The sequence below is a fragment of the Pteropus medius genome, unplaced genomic scaffold, assembly GCF_902729225.1.
Source record: "Pteropus medius unplaced genomic scaffold, Ma_sr-lr_union100, whole genome shotgun sequence".
NCBI classification, from domain to species: domain Eukaryota; kingdom Metazoa; phylum Chordata; class Mammalia; order Chiroptera; family Pteropodidae; genus Pteropus; species Pteropus medius.
In genome coordinates this window covers 3,712,435-3,729,183 of record NW_024352786.1, presented here as the reverse complement: position 1 = coordinate 3,729,183, position 16,749 = coordinate 3,712,435, and the positions used below count along the sequence as shown (strand labels likewise).

The 16,749-nt window shown below is 35.5% G+C and overlaps 1 long non-coding RNA gene across 2 annotated transcripts in view; it reads left to right on the top strand.

Annotated features, from left to right (window-relative positions):
- The window catches only part of LOC120591194 (uncharacterized), a 162,883-nt gene extending 159,323 nt beyond the window's left edge, over nt 1-3,560 (top strand). For both annotated transcript variants that reach the window (XR_005649861.1, XR_005649860.1), the window contains 2 exons: nt 2,826-2,932; nt 3,314-3,560. This is a non-coding gene — a long non-coding RNA (uncharacterized LOC120591194). The remainder of the gene's footprint in view (nt 1-2,825; nt 2,933-3,313) is intronic.
- The last annotated feature ends 13,189 nt before the right edge of the window (nt 3,561-16,749 follow it).

Genomic DNA, 16,749 nt, shown 5'->3' with positions numbered 1-16,749 from the left:
TAAGTCACTGTCAGTCGAATAATGAATGTGTTTTTAAAAATATTCCAGGAGAACTAACTACAAGTTACTTCTAGAAGTTTCCAATTTTCTTAGATATTTCAGAAAATTGTGGTAAATCAAATGAGAATTATTTCTAATACTTTTCACTTTCTTCATAAGCTCCTTCCCCACAATATACTAATTAGGAGAAAAACAACATATTACAGAAGAGTATTAGCCCACTTTGACTTAAATATTAGTGTACATGTCTTACAATATGTACAACAAGGGGTCGATAAGTAGTTGTACCTAGATAAACGATTCTCTCTAGATGTTAGAAACAAGAATGTATTTTTAGTTTCGTTTTATTTTTCTATCTGTTTTATATATATGTATATATATATATGTATATATATATATATATATACATATATATATACATATATATATATACATATATATAAAACATTTAAATGGCATTGACAAAAATCAACTAATTTTATTTTAAGCCAAGTTTATTTTCTGATAGTTTTCCTTTCCTGTTTTCCCTTTGGCTTTCTAAACTCACCTCCTAATCAATTTTCTTTCCTATCTTATTAGTTTTTATTTATTTTATAAACACTTTCTGTAAATTTTCCATTTTAATGCAGTCTGTAGCATGGTGTTACAAGTATGAAGTACATCCTTGAAGTCTGAGTCATATGTTACTAAATTTCATGAAATCTTCCTTTATAGTCATTTATTTATTTTTTATTTTATTAAAAAAGTTATCAAAATTTATTTGAGCCAAACACAGGATATGCCTGAAAGCAAGGTTTCAATGGACTGAGAAAATGCTTGTGTACTCATTCATTTAGTAAATGTTGTTGAGTGGTTTTTATGTGCCAGCCACTATTCTATGTGTGACAGAATGAGGAAGAATGAGCATTTGAAACTTTTTGCTTTTCTTTCTTACTCCTTGTCACACATCTGGTTCATCACACATCTATTCATTTTGTAAGACCAATGTAAATGCTATTTCCTCCAATTCTATTACACTATTGTTTCTACCAGTCTTTGGTTATTTTCATATTGATGGCATATTATGTTTATTGGTATACATCCTTGTCTGGGCTCTGAATTCATTTAAGAGAGCTACTGTGTCGTTTTAACCTTCCCTAGTGTCCATCTCTATGTTGCTCCTTTAAATAGCCATACCTTTATCTACAGTAAGGGTGACAAGCCACACAAATTGCTTGCTCAGATACATGCTCTCTGTGGGAAAAGTCTTGAACTTGACCTATATCTTATGACACCTTATCCTGTCAGTCAATTTTCCAGACACCAATAGATATCAGTGCCACTTATTGCTGTCTTTTTCATCTTCTCTTTATTCTTCCAGTAGGCTTCAACCCTTGCCTTTTCTAGACCTGCTTAGCCATGTCACTTCCGTAAATTTCTTTCTTTGACAGGGACGCTCAGATCCTGGAGAGAGACTTACAGACTGACTATATTTTATACTCAGCAAGCCCTCAATTAATAATGTATTTAAAAAATAGGTTGACGAGCAAGTGAATGTTCATAGAAAATATATATTTAAAAGCTTGATGCTTTTTATAATAAGTTTAGAGTGAAAGAAAATCAAAATACCATTGGCTGCTGGTGGTATTTATGGAAGTGTGGGGAGGCACCACGATGTAGGTCTGAAAACACCATTGTGACACTCAAGGCCAGTATTCTCCTGGGCATCCAGTCCCTTCGCATCACATTCTTGTTGGTATAGTAACCTTCTTTAAATAAGGGAGGAAATAAGGAAAATAAAAAACACAATTCTTTTCCAATTCGAGTTAGATCAGGAAATCGTGGCAATTTTTAGAATGGCAAGGGTAAAAATAAGAAAGAAAAAATTAATCCTGTTAGCCCAAAATGGGAAGCTGTCACCACTGTCACTGTAACTCCCTAAATGAATATAACACCTCCGAAAACTCTCACAACTGTGCCAAGTATTTACATGTTCTCTGTGAATGTGGCATCGAACAGCAAGCAGTTTTGGTTGAGAAGCACACCATCTGTGTGATTACCCGCCCCATGCTAGAGTACTCTGAACTCAGCAGTTGTACAACAGATGCATTTCAATATACAGTATTCCTCCTCTCATAGTTCAGAATGGGTGTTAGGAACTGAGGGAAAACAACCAGCTTCCGTGAAACTCAGACTCCATCTGACATCTTTCCAGACACCTTTTCTGAAAGGTGTCTACACCATACTACATGCAATCTTGGAAGATAACTGTATCCTAATAGATTTACAGATAGTTAAACAGGTCAGCTTGACCCAGAACATCAGCAGTTGCCTTCACAATCATTTGTGAGTCACTCAAACTGGAAGGTGAAACCAGATCACTGTTTGGTTTTCATTTAAGTGGAAGTCTGTGCAGTTGTGGGAAAAAACAGTCTACAGAGGTCAGATGGTGTGTACTCCAGACAGATGAATAAAAATGGTTTCACTATAATTCACTAGGTAATTTTGATGAAAATAAAAAATCAAGAATGAAAGATGACATTTCATCTATCCTTCATATTTTGTTTATTTAAATATTCCATAGGCATTCACCAAGGAATTTTATTTGGAGATTAGTTGATCCTTATTGCAGAAATGAGATCTAAAGTTACATTTATCAGAGCATACGTATTAGGAAAGACTGTTCACCCCTTCTGAATCGTGTCCTCATTTGCCTCCAGCTGATGAGGTGATGTCATGTTCTTTCAGGCTCGCCATCAGGCATGCTGGGAGAGGGATGGACATTCTTTACATGAATGGGTCAGCTTCATTACTTTGCCCACAGTTCCCTCTCTTGTTTTCCCTAGTGGTATTGGTGTCTAGGAGGCAGAGGCATGGTCAGCATTGAAAAAGAGCACACTCTGGAAATGAAGTGATATCGCCTAAAGAATTTAAGAAAAGAAATGAACGAAAGGTGTGTTATTCTACATTTATGTGATAAAATTCAGAACAGTAAATTTAACATGACCAAAAAGTGAATTGTCATTAATATTTTCCTGCAAACTCTGGGTAAGACTTGCTTTGAGGCCGTCATCATGAAGCACAGTAACAAGCGTTGGGAAAGTCATTGGAAACTAATGTTCATGGGTTACGTGATGGCTGAGGAAGTCTTATTATTGATGTAACCAGCGTCATACAAATAATATTAGGAAACTGCAGAGGCAAGAAGATTTATATTGTATCAATACAAACATATTCCAAAGAGCCTCGGCCCTGTGAGTCATAACGGCATTGCTATTTTTTTCTCTCAGTGGGAAAAATAAGAAAAATATAATTATTTTTGCATTCACATTAGGTCAGGAACTGGCAATAATTCTTGGAATGTCAAGAGTGAAAACAAGAAATGGAGAATTAATCCTGTTAGCACAAAATGAAGCCTTATTACCATCGAAAGATAATGACAAGATGGTTACCAGACCTGAACAGGAAGAAATGGAGCCTGGACACTATGAAGAATCTTTATCTGTACCGACTGGATAATAAACAAGTCCATCTTCTCGACTTATGGGTTTAAGCCTTTATCAATAAATCACTCTACCTCACATGGGCCTATGAATTCTTAATACATTTTAAATCAAACTGTTTATATAGATAGAAGCTCTGCACAAAATATTTGCCCAGCTCCCCACATATCCAAGAGGTTGCCCTGACCTGGAGAGCCGGTGACTTTAAATTATATTTGGTGGTCAATAGGTAAATACTGAAAGGTTATTTAAAAATGTAACAACCATGTTTTATTTCAGATTTTTAATATGCAAAGAGACCATATAGAATGAGTTAGTGGGTGTGAATGGAACAATCATAGGCCTGGGAAGGTCTGAGAACAAAGCAGTTGTATACATGAGAGCTGACTCACATCTATGGCTATACCACCCTGAATGCAACTGATCTTGTCTGATCTTGGAAGATAAGCAGGGTTGGGCCTGGTTAGTACTGGGATGGGAGGACTGACTTACAGTGTGAGTGGAGGGGCTGAGGTTTCAAACTTAGAGCAAAATGAGAATACTTATGCTGTTAACAGAATTAGTGACATCTGAAGAAGAAAGATATTTTTTGAGGAGAAAGAAAATGCATTTGGAATTTTATGCTTTGGAACATTTGTTATTTAATTTGAATTTCAAGAATGATGACACGAGTGGAATGTCTAAATTTTGCTTGCGTTTAAGTCCAAAGGTCTTTTGGCTGCAATTTCTCAGAAACATTACTTCAATCTTTGATTAATCAGGAAGCTTATTTAAACATTCAGCAGAGTTCTCTCAGCCTACCTTTATCTAAGCATTTCTAAATCAGTTAAATCAGTTTTCCAAAACAAATAGTGAAAGGATTTGGATTTTCTGTATTTAGAGCTACTTTCATCCTCCTCTATCTACAACACAACTTTGAGATCCAATAGGAGACTCTTTGTAAAAAAAAAAAAAAAAAAAATTATCTATCTATCTATCTATCTATCTATCTATCTCCAGGCAATTTTGATATTTCAGGCTTATTTCTGCTGAAGAATATAAAATTCACACCACATCACCAAATGATTATTCAGTCAGCACTCCTTTACCCTTCTGCTTCCCCAGAATGGAAACAGGCCCAATTAATATTCATGCGTGGAAAAGGAACATTGCTAAGAGTGATAGAAAGATATCTAGGTGTGTGTGTGTGTGTGTGTGTGTGTGTGTTAGGTAGTGGGGCACAGTGCCTCAGATTCTTACCAAATGGAAGGTGCTGACACTGGCAAACGATTCAATATAAAGCAAGGGCATGGACGATAGAAATGATTATCAGTGATTATCAAGATTTGACTAATAGTTATGTTTTTGTAGTAAAGGTCTCAGTCTTGGTGGCTAAGATTCTCCTATAACGCTTGGTTTCTTACCCGTGTTGTGAGTTTCATATGTGATGACTGATTTGACAAAAGTCTGTTAAGTACTGCAAACTGATTAGTGTGGCTTAGAAGAATAGCAGTAAAAGGATTCTACTGAAAAAGAGTCATAATGTCTTGGGTTATTTTGGATTTTTAAAATTTAGTAATAGACTCATGCATTAAAATTAAAATTTTAATGTTGCTTTGTGAAGAATTCTCAAAATAATGAACTATATAACTTTTTAAAGTGTATAAAAACGTTTTATCAATACTTTCCCCATTACATATCTATTACATGTCAATTAAAAGTAATAATGCTTTGATGAGGAGGACATTGAAGCACGGAATTTAAATTTTCATATAGTTATTTAATATCAAAAGCATAAACGATAAGTAAAGCCTTTAGAACCTTTCTACTAGATCACACTTTTACTCTATTCACTTTGATTCTTAATTCAACTTTAAAAATATTTATATGTAGTAGGTGATATTTAGCAAATAAAATATCAAAATCAACTTGACTTTAAATGTAGGGATCCTTGAAGAGAATTAGTTGTCTCACTGTTTAAATTCCGTAATTATTAAGAACGAAACTTTTGTGTGTGTTTATTCTGTTTCTCTTTTACCCAAAGGAAACTATTCTTTGAATAGGTTTAAAAAAAGAATAAATAATTTAAAACTCATTATACTATTGACAGTTAACTGTGTTATATAATGGGAATATGTGTTGACTAAATATCAGGACTAATTCTAGACATACTCTCCCCTTATCTAGTTAATTGTTTTAGGAAAGTCTCTCTACTTTCATTTCCTTCCCTCCTCCCCTGCCTTTCTTCCCTCTTCCCCACCTCCTTCCATTTTTTTCTTTATGAATCTCACTGTTCTCATCTGACAAGAGATTGGGAATGATAAGGCCTACCACATAGCTGCCTCAAAAACTATCGGGACAATTATATAAGACACATAAATAGTTTTACCTCTTTCTTTTTGTCACAGTTAATAGTACCATCAACAAGCCAGCTCCTCAGCAAAATCTTCAAAATCTTCTTGATTTCTTTTCTTCTCTCCCCAACCGCCTGACCTATCCCACTGCGAGTCTTTCACAGTATCTTCCACATTCACTTACTCCTTTCCTTCTCTTCTGCCCCCATTCCATTAGAGGTCATCCAGACAACTGTACTAGCTTCTAACTGGTCTCCTGCCCTTTCTCTCTTGTCCACATTCAATGTATTTTCTATCTGCCAGCCAAAATTATCTTAAAAAAAAAAAAATAAAACCATGTCATTTCCATATTTTAAAGTCTCCAATGGCTTCCCATTATAGTCAGAATAAAGTGCAGAATATTTTTCATGGCCTCTGTGGTAGCTTCAAGATGGCCACAAATTTTTTGGCACGTCCCTTAGAGAGGAAGTGTCCAATTCTTCCTTTGAATTTGGGCTGACCTTAGTGCCTTGTTTGATTAACAAAGATGGCAAATGTAGTATTCAGAGACTTCCAAGGGAGGCTATCAGAAGGCCTAAAGGTTGGGTCAAGGCTTGTTTCCAGGGAAGCCGGTCTTTATGTAAGAAGTGTAAGTACCATGAGACAGCCATGATGCCATCTTATGGGAAGAACAAGCCGCTTGGAGAGACCCTAGAATGTGAGATGACATGTACAGAGAGAGAGGCCAGTGAGCACTGAGACACTAGGCATGGATGAAGAAATCCCCTGGCAAGTGGGGGCTCCAGCTTTAGCTGCCCCAGGTAATACCACATGGATCAGAGATAAATTACCTGGAAGAAGTTTCCATATTCTTAATTTCCAAACAGTGAGCAAAATAAAACTGTTGTTTTAAGATGCTAAGTTTTGGGAGGGTGATTTCACAGAAATAGATAGCCCCATAATTTCTAATAACCTAAAAATGTGGTTCCTGCCTCTATTGCTCAGTTTATCCTCTTCCATTTTTCTTTTTCCTTACCATTTAACAGCCACAGTAGCTTCTCTGAATGTCAAGCTGGTTCCTGGTGCCAGCATCTTGGCACTTGCTGTACCCTTTGCTTGAACTCTGTCTGACTCCACATCTTTTCATTGTTGTCTATTTCTTGTCATGGAGCTCATGCCTCACAGTTTCAGTTAGGCCTTCCAGATCACTCAATTTAATTTAGTCTCATCTCCCCACATCACTCTAGTTCATCACTGTTTTTTATTTTTCATAACACTTGTAATACCTGAGATGATTTTGTTCATTTATTTCCTACTTATTGATTCTTTTGCTAGCTAGAATGTAAGCCCTTCAGACCAGAAGTCTTATCTCTGTTTTTCACAAAGGCGCCCCCAGTGCCTTTTATATTCAATATGCTTTTTTTAATGAATGCATGTAAAAGTGCTTCAAATCTAAGGGTTTCATTACTATTGCACAAGAAACTATCACTTTCTTGTGTGCTAGAAAAATACAGAGCAGGATGTACACAGACATAAACCAATAAGATATAGAAAATTATAATTCTCTAGAACTAGAGATCAGAAACATCCTACAATATCAGTACCTTTAAGTCCACTCAATTCAATGATAGCAGTATATTACCATGTTAATACAGAAAACTGACAGTTCAGTTGTACTATTTTTCTATTTTCCCTTGACATCTGGTTCAATTTTCAGTTTTTCAGTGTCTATTCTTTAGTAATAAAATGAAAAAGGGTTTTTTTTTTTTTTTTTTTGGTTTACCCATCTTTAACATCATTGACCAAAGGGTCCATGAGAATGTCAGGTGTGTTGCTCATTTAATGAGGAGCCATAGGCCCCTTTCAAGGAAGTGAGAATGAGCTCACAATCCGATTCATGTGAATTTCTGTTTTGCTTTAAATTTAATACCCAGTGATCACTTAGGGAGAGGGCTATTGCTAATTAAGAGTCTGGGCTAACGAAGGGGAGAAAGAACATAGGAAACTTAACAAATTTATAGAAAGAGCATCTCTACAGGGGTTTAAGAGACAAGAAGTTTGATTTGATTTGACTTCAATAAACTTATTAGCATAGTGAACTATGTAATATCAGCATGTAACAGGAGAGCAAGTTTAATATATATTACTATATTACACATTTTAATAAAGTAAGCTAGAGAAACTCACTGACTCACAAGGAACTGAAATGCTGAAATGGAAATCCAGGCTTTGAGATTCCTAGAATCTCTGAAACCATCTTGTATCTTTCTCTCCATCTGCCTGTCAACATGACTTTCTGAAATAACTAATCTCAAAGGAATATTTTAGAAAAAAAAAATCACGTGGATGTGTTTCCCCCCCCCAATAAGTGCCAATCTTAAGCAGTGTTTTTGTCAGGAGTCTCTGTTCCAGCTTTAAAAGCCAAAAGAAAAGATGAAAATGAATATACCAAAATGTAATTTAAAATGCAAATGCAGATTTTGAAGACAAGCAGCAAAAGCTAATTGTAGTTTTTCTTCATGCTTGGCTCTATAAACAAAGTATGTTGTCACCTTCCTCCTGCTGGGAATACCCAGACCATAGCTGCACTGCCACACTTTGACCTCTTAGATAAAATACATTTGACCTAAAATAAACCCAGTCACAGAAATCAATAGGCACTTAACCCTATACTGTACTAGGTGGAAAGGCAACCATATGTGACAGTGTGGCTGTTAACTCATGATAAATCCCTAGAATAGAAACAGCAGTTGCATATTATAACGAAAGGGCAGCAAATCTAATTCTCCAAGAGCTCACATAGTACAGATTAAAAAAAAAAAAAATCCAACCCTTGAATTAAGGAGACTATTTGTTTTTAATCTATCAAGGCTGCACATACATTTCATATTTAGACTAACTTGGAGTCAGTTCTAAAATCATCAATGTGAAATTTTAGCTTCTTTTTGTTTTTATTCCTGTCATACCTGGATACTAGTGGACTACATATTATGCTGAGTTTGAATAAATATATTGTTTGCAGCAAAACTTTGTCCACTCTTAAATCTTAGGACTTGTCTATGAAAAAGTACAAAATTGTAGATCCCATTTTTAATTACTGTGTTTCCTTTTTCCTCGAGTGAATGGGTGTTATAATAAATTCAATTAACATTTTGTCACAAAATGTGAGTGATCTTGCACACATGCATAGGAGAGCTTGCTCAAAGGTATTTTTAGAGTCCAAGAGAAAGAATGAATTTACCAAATAAAATAACTGCTAGGAAAAGCTTGAGTCCGTCACACAATCAGAATTTTGAATTTTCAAAAATGACTCTGGGATTCCAGTGGGGTCCATTCTCCATTATTTATGTTAATTAGGACCACAGACCCTGTGAATAAAATAAATGTTTCTTAATCCTGATCCTTCACTATCAAAACCTGAAGAACTCAAATTAGCATTCTATTGGTTCTTTGTGCCCTTTCCTGCCCTCTAGTGGGGGTGCTACTGCGTTAAAAAATGGTTAGAAACAAGAAGGCTGCAGAGAGTTTGAATTATTGTGTTAACCACACTAGAGCGTGGTATGGTCCTTGGTGTGTCCAAATGTGTGCTATAGTGATTGTACTTTGCTGCTTTGTACCTATCTCCACCTCTTTTTCCAAGCTTTGCCATCTGGTGTTATTCTGCCTGAGAGCTCATGACTCCTTTTAATAACACATATTCTTTCTGGTGAATGACAGAATCCTTTGTTCAGCTCAATCAATTACCTTGCACAAGAATCACATCTACCTGTATGCATGTCTGATGGGCTGGGTTTGAGGCAGAGAGCACATAAAGTGGAGGAAAAGGAGTTGTAGCTCCCTTCTGAACTTTGTGGGAAATAATAGTTTACACGAAGGACAAGTGTTAAAGCAAGTTTTACAGTATGTCATATATGTACCAATCTTAAAATTTTACCAAATGAGTACACTAGGACTCCTTATGCATAACTGCTTTTATTTTCTCTGTAATTTCTTGCTTTTAGTTCCAGAGATTTTATTTTAATTCCATTTTTCTTCCCTTTAGGGGTTTGGGAGTGGGGAAAAAGTGAAGTCTGAGGTCTCCTTCTCAGAAGCTTTATGCCTGAGTGTATCTGTGTGAAACTAGATGGAAGAACACATTTTATAATACCATTCAGAAATATTCTTTTAGAAATTATTTTTGCATGAATATTGTTCTTTGTTTTATAAAGTGAAGACTGTAGCTGTTTTTTTTCTTGCCATACAGAGAAGGGAGATGCATTCTAACCTTATTTGTTTTTCTTATTATTTTATGGAACATTCTAAACGTGGTATATGTGACATAAAATTAAAAGTATAAATTGAGAGGTAAGGGAAACCCAAATGCAGGAGAATAACAGAAGTCAATCAGAAATAGGAAAACGCTCAGGAAAATCCAACTTAGGGCGCACCGTGATCAGGCCTCTGTCTCTGATGTGTGGTTCAGTTCCTCTGTTTAATTTTTCTTTCCAGTATTGCTGTACATGAACAATTCCCACCCTTCCCAAATGGGTGGGTGCTACCCCCACCCAAACCCACAGGTTTATTCCTTCCTTCCTTCTTGCCTCCAGTTGTCATATTTCTAATGTCAATTTCTAACGTGAGCCTGGCAGTTTGAGTAAAATGAAATAAATTATTTTGCTCAGCTCTGCAATAGTTGAATAAAAGAAAGATCAATTTCCTTTTCTCTATTGCCAGCTAAGGACAAATCTCTACCCAAAATAAGTGATGGATCTGCAATCATATTTGATTTAGGGTCTATGTAATTCTTAAGTGCATTTCCATTTTCTATGATTTTCTGAAATCCTTCTTTAGGATTCTAACATACTCCCATTTATGAAAAATTGCTTACTGCAGCCTCTATAGAATGACTATAATAATATTAATATTAATAATACTACTCCTAATAACAATGATAGCAAACACTATGGAATTTCTATGTATTAGGTCCAATTTAATTGCTACAGATTTACTCATTTATTTCCTAACAACCCTGTAGTGTAGGTACTATTATTATCTACATTTTATAGATAAGGAACCTGGGGCACAGGTTGAATAACTTGATGAAGATCACACAGTCAGTAAGTTTGATACTGTGATTTAAAACCAAGTAGTGTGGATCCAGAATTAATGTTCTTAGCCACACCGATAGGTTGTTTTTCTATAATAATTGTAAAACTTGTATATTTGCCATCAACAATGTAAAACAATACACCTCCTTCACTGTAAATGGTAGAGTAGCACTCATTCTACCTAGTATCCATGAACCATGCCTTGAAATTGAGATGCCAAGCAAAACACATCCATTCTTTTAAGCCATTAGGAAATGTATAGGATTTTGTGGCTATGCAGGGTGTTAAATAGATCTCTAGGTCCAAAGAACTGAATCTGTGCCAAAGGGGCTTTGCACAGATGTCTGGATCACTGTGAGGACACCTAAGGAGGCATAGCACCTGCAGAGGGGTCCAGCCCTAGGTTTAGTTGCATGACCTCAGGCAGGTTGTCTAATTTCTCTATACCTCAGATTCTTCCTCTATAAAAAAGAGATAATTCTGATCCTTCAGGTTGCTGGACGTTATATTAGAAATTGGAAACTGTCACTGTGTGCTGTATGAACAAATGTTTTACTAGTTTTAGAAGAGAAAAATAACGGTAGAACCGTCATCACTTTGCATATAAATGTTGAAGCAAGTAGAAATCAAAATCACCTACACTGTGGAGGAATTAGCATTTTCACATTGTAAGTAGATGTATAATGTATCAGAAAATCACTCTTGTGTGTCTCCTTTACTCACACATGCAATGCTTCCACACCAGATGAACAGTTTTTTCCTCGCCCCAAGCACTTTGGCAATACCAGCTGGGTGTCCTAGAGTTCAGTCTGGTTTTGATATTCTCTACCTAGAGTTAGCATCAGAACCCACAAATTAAGGGCTCAGTCCCACAAGACTGCCACCACTACAGATGCCAATCACAAGTCTCAGGTTGTCTCTGGTACTTCTGACCAAAAGGCGATAAACCAGTGTTCCTATTACTCGTTCCTTGGGTTTGATACTTTGCTAGAATGGTTCACAGAACTCAGGGGAACACTTATGTTTATGTTTATTTATCAGATTTTTGTCTAAAGGACACCAATGAACAGCCAGATGAAGAGATAACATAGAGCAAGGTACAGAAGGGTCCCAAGCACAGGAGTTTGTCCCGATAGAGTAGGGGTGTACCATTCTCCACCACATGGATGTTTTCAAACATGGAATTTTTATGGAGGCTTCATCATGTAGGCGTGAGTGATGATTAGCTCAATCTCCAACACCTCTCCCCTTCCAGGAGGATGAGGGGATGATGCTGAAAATTCCAAGCTTCTAATCAGGGCTTAGTGTTTCTGGTGACCAGCCTCCATTCGGAAGCTATCCAGGAACCCACCAAGAGTAGCCTTAGTAGAACAAAAGTCACTCTTGTCACCCAGGAAATTCAGGCTTTAAAAGTGCTATGTCAGGAACATGGGTCAAAAATCAAATCTTAGAACAAAAGATGCTCTTAGTGTTATTATCACTTGAGAAATTACAAGGGCTTTAGGAGTTCTGTGCCAGAAATGGGGGGCAGAAACCAATGTATATTTTTTATTATTACATACATACCCAATGGATGTCATCTTGATATGTACCAAATGGCAATAGTTTATTAGCAGTGAGTTTAAATGTTCCCAATTATATTAAGAACTGCATTAGATTTAAAAAATGCAGACATTATAAATATAACATGTGACAGCATCCATTTTCTTCTCTTAGTAACAAACCTAGGTATATTGCTACCTAGAAAGCTACTTTGCAACTAGATGTGGCCCTATGGTTAAAAGTTTAGGCAAATGAGATATAAGTAGAAAAATGTAGCAAGACTATTTAAAGGGAACAAACTCAATGGGGAGGAATCCTTTGTTTCTTCACATTTGCTCTCCCTTTTGCCTGTAATGTAGGTATGATGATTGGAATTTCAGCATGAGCTCCATGGACAATGGAGTCACCTTAAAAATGTAATGTATGACTTAGGACAATGAAGCAGAAATATAGGAGCCTAGATTCTTGATGATATAATGGCTTCCTGTATCAGTCATGGGCTGCCTGCTTCTAGACTTCTTTTATGATGAGAATATTGAAAGAAAAAAACCTAAAATATAAGCCACTGGTATATTTCATCTCTATTACCAAACTGATCTTGTGTACTATAATACTAATCTTATCATCAATTAAACTAGTCACTTTATCATAGAGTTATTTACATTGGATATGAAAATTATTATAGCTTCATTAAATATAAGGTCTGATTATCCTAAAGTAGCAAGAAAAATCTTGAAGTTATTTCATTATATACTGCATGCTTAAGTTAAAAGGACATTTTTTTCTGCATTGATATTACTGAATTCAACATACAGAAACAGTTAAAATATAGAATCAGATCTGAAGTATATCATCTACCATTTACAACACCAACACTGATTTCAGTAAAATAGCATCTATCACATTAGATTAATGATAATTTGATTATATTCATTGTTTTGACTATCTAATGCATAGATTCATTTATTAATTTTAATTTTTTCCAAGTATAATAAGTTTATACCTAAGTAACATAAAAAAAAGAGACCTTGCAATTATATTTTTCTTTAAAAGGGAAGAATAGCTTACTCAAGTTTGAAAAATAACACTTTTGAGTACATTCATGTTGGTACAGACCCCATGTATGACAATGATTTCATAAAACTCTAGTAGGGCTGAAAAATTCCTATTGCTTAGTGACATCCTAGGCACTGTGACACTGTAGCGCAATGCATTACTCACATGTTTGTAGTGATGCTAGTATAAACAAACTTACTGTGCTGTAGTCATATAAAAATATAGCACATACAATCATGTACAGTATGTAATACTTGATAATGATAATAAATGACTATGTTGCTGGTTTATGTATTTATTATACTCCACTATTTATTGTTACTTTGTCTTTAAATTTTTTTTAAGTTAAAAATATTGGGTGACATTGGTTAATAAAATCAAATAAATTTCAAGTATACAATTCAACAACACATAATATATATATTTCATTGTGTGTTCACCAAATTAAATTTTCTTCCATCATCAAATATTTAACCCCTTTTACTGTCTACTCCCCGTCACTTATCCCTCTGATAACCACTAATCCACTGTCCATGTTCGTGAGTCTTTGTTTGTCATGTTTGTTTGTTGATTTCAGTTTTATATCCCACGTATGAATGAAATCATATAGTTTTCAACTTTTTCTGTTTGACTTATTTCACTTAGTGTGATTATCTCAAGATCCATTCATGTTGTCGCAAATGGCAGTATTTCATCTCTTCTTCTAGCTGAGTAATATTCCATTGTATATATGTATCACATCTTCTTTACCCAACCATCTGTTGTAGGACTCTTCAGTTGCTTCCATGTCCTGGCCACCATGAATAATGCTGCTAAGAACAATGGGGTGCACATAACTTTGCAGATAAAAGTTTTCAAGTTTTTTGGGTAAATACCCGAAAGAGAGGTTGCTGGATCATATGGTAATTCTAGCCTTAGTTTTTTGAGGAATCTCCATACTGTTTTCCATAGTAGTTGTACCACTTTCCATTCCCACTAGCAGTGTAGGAGTGTTCTTTTATTCCCCACAACCTCTCCAACACTTGTTATTACTTGTCCTGTTGATGATAGCCATTCTAACAGGTGTGAGATAGTATCTCATTGTGGTTTCGATTTGCATTACCCTAGTGGCTAGTGAAGTTAAGCATCTTTTCATATATCTGTTGGCCATTTGTATGTCTTTTTGGGGGAAATATCTATTCAGATCCTCTGCCCATTTTTTAATTGATTTTTTTTTTATTGTTGAGTTGTGTAAGTTCTTTTTATATTTTGGATATTAGGTCCTTATCAGAGGTAATTTTACAAATATATTCTTTCATTTGGATGGTTGCCTCTTTGCTTTGTCGATGGTTTCTTTTCCTGTGAAGAAGCTTTTTAGTCTGATATAGCCCATTTGTTCATTTTTGACTTACCTCGCTTTCGAAGTCAAGTTCATAAAATCCTCTATATCCAAGGTCCATGAGCTTAGTACCTGTGTTTTCTTTTATGTAATTTATTATTTCAGGTCTTATATTCAGGTCATTGATCCATTTTGAGTTAATTTTGGTGTATGGTGATAGACAGCAGTTTAGTTTCATTCTTTTGCAGGTGGTTTTCCCATTTTTCCAGCACCATTTATTGAAGAGGATTTCCTGTCTCCATTGTATGTTTTTGGCTCCTTTGTCAAGAATTATTTGCCTACATATACGGGGGTTTATTTCTGAACTCTTGATTCTGTTCCATTGGTCTGTGTGTCTGTTTTTCTGTCATTATCATGTTTTATTGATTTTTGTCCCTCTATAGTATAACTTGAAGTTGGGCAGAATGATAGCTCCAGCCTTATTCTTTCTTCTCAGGATGGCTTTGGTGATTTGGAGTCTTTTGTGCTTCCATACAAAGCTGATGATTTTTTGTTCTATTTCTTTAAAAATGCCATTGGGTTTCAAAATGCCATTGCATTAAATCTATATAATGCTTTAGATAATAAGGTCATTTTAATTATGTTGATTCCTGTACATCACATAGACAATATGTGTGGTAGGCTATACCATCTAGATTTGTGTAAGTGCACTCTATGATGTTCAAACAATGCCCAAATCACCTAATGATGCATTTCTCAGAGTGTATCTCTATTGTTAAGTAGTACATAACCGTATAGCAAAATTTACATTAGTCTGAAGACAATAGGTAGAGAGAATAGATATAGAATCCAGCTTTAAGAGTTTTTACTGATTTCCGTAGGTGTCTAAACCTCTGTGGATCTCTTCTTGCCTCAAATTTAGAGTTTCTTTTTTCTGACTTACTAAGAAATTCATATCACTTAAGTTTAAGCAACCCTAAGTCTTGGATTACCTGAGAAATGTTTCCTTCATAGTACCATTAACTTTTAAAACTATTCTCTTTATTCTCATCTAACTGTCCTTCTTTTCCAATTATATCTGGGCTCTTCCAGTCTATGTTGTTCTCAGTTCCAGAGCCATTTCTCTGGTAAGGAAAAAGAATATGTTGTTCAGTTATGCATAAGTGTTATTATTATGACTTTAACAAACATAACCATATTAAAATAACTAGGATTCAGAGTCAATTGTTGGAAAGGGCCACTTGTATCATTAAAGCAAGAGGTAGCAGGAATTGAGGAAACATGCTGACTCTTGGGGAAAGCTTGTCAGCCTTTATAACTTTTCTAGAAGAAATAATATAAAACATAGTAGAATAAACACTGGCTTTGGAGATCGACAGTCTTGTGTTTAAAGCTGTGCTCTGCTACCTAATACCATAAGTTTGTTGGCAAATAATTTTTTCTCTCTGAAGCTTAGTTTCCTTGCATGTAAAATGGAGATAATAACACTTATTTTGGAGGGAGGATTGTTGTGAGATTATAGGTTTTGTGGACTTCTGGGCAAATGCTAATATAATATTTTGCACATAGTAGATGTTCAACTCATTATTACCAGTCTGGATTGTGACTCTTAATGAAGACATTCAGTAAGGACCCATAGGTCTTGAATGGTGACAGAAACAACAACAATAAAAAAAATTAAGAAACAGGGAGCAAAGTTATTACTACAGATGTCATAGCCTGAATGTTCGTGTCCCTTCAAAATTCAGTGTTGAAATCCTATTGCCTGATGTGATGGTATTAGGTGATGGGGCCTTTGGGAGGTGCAAAGGTCATGGAGGTGGTGCCTTCATGAATGGGATTAAGCTATCATAAAAGAGACTCCATAGTGCACTCTAGCCTCTTCTGCCATGTAAGGACACAGCAAAAAGAGAGCCGCCTATGAACCAGAAACCTGGGCAGACATGTTACCA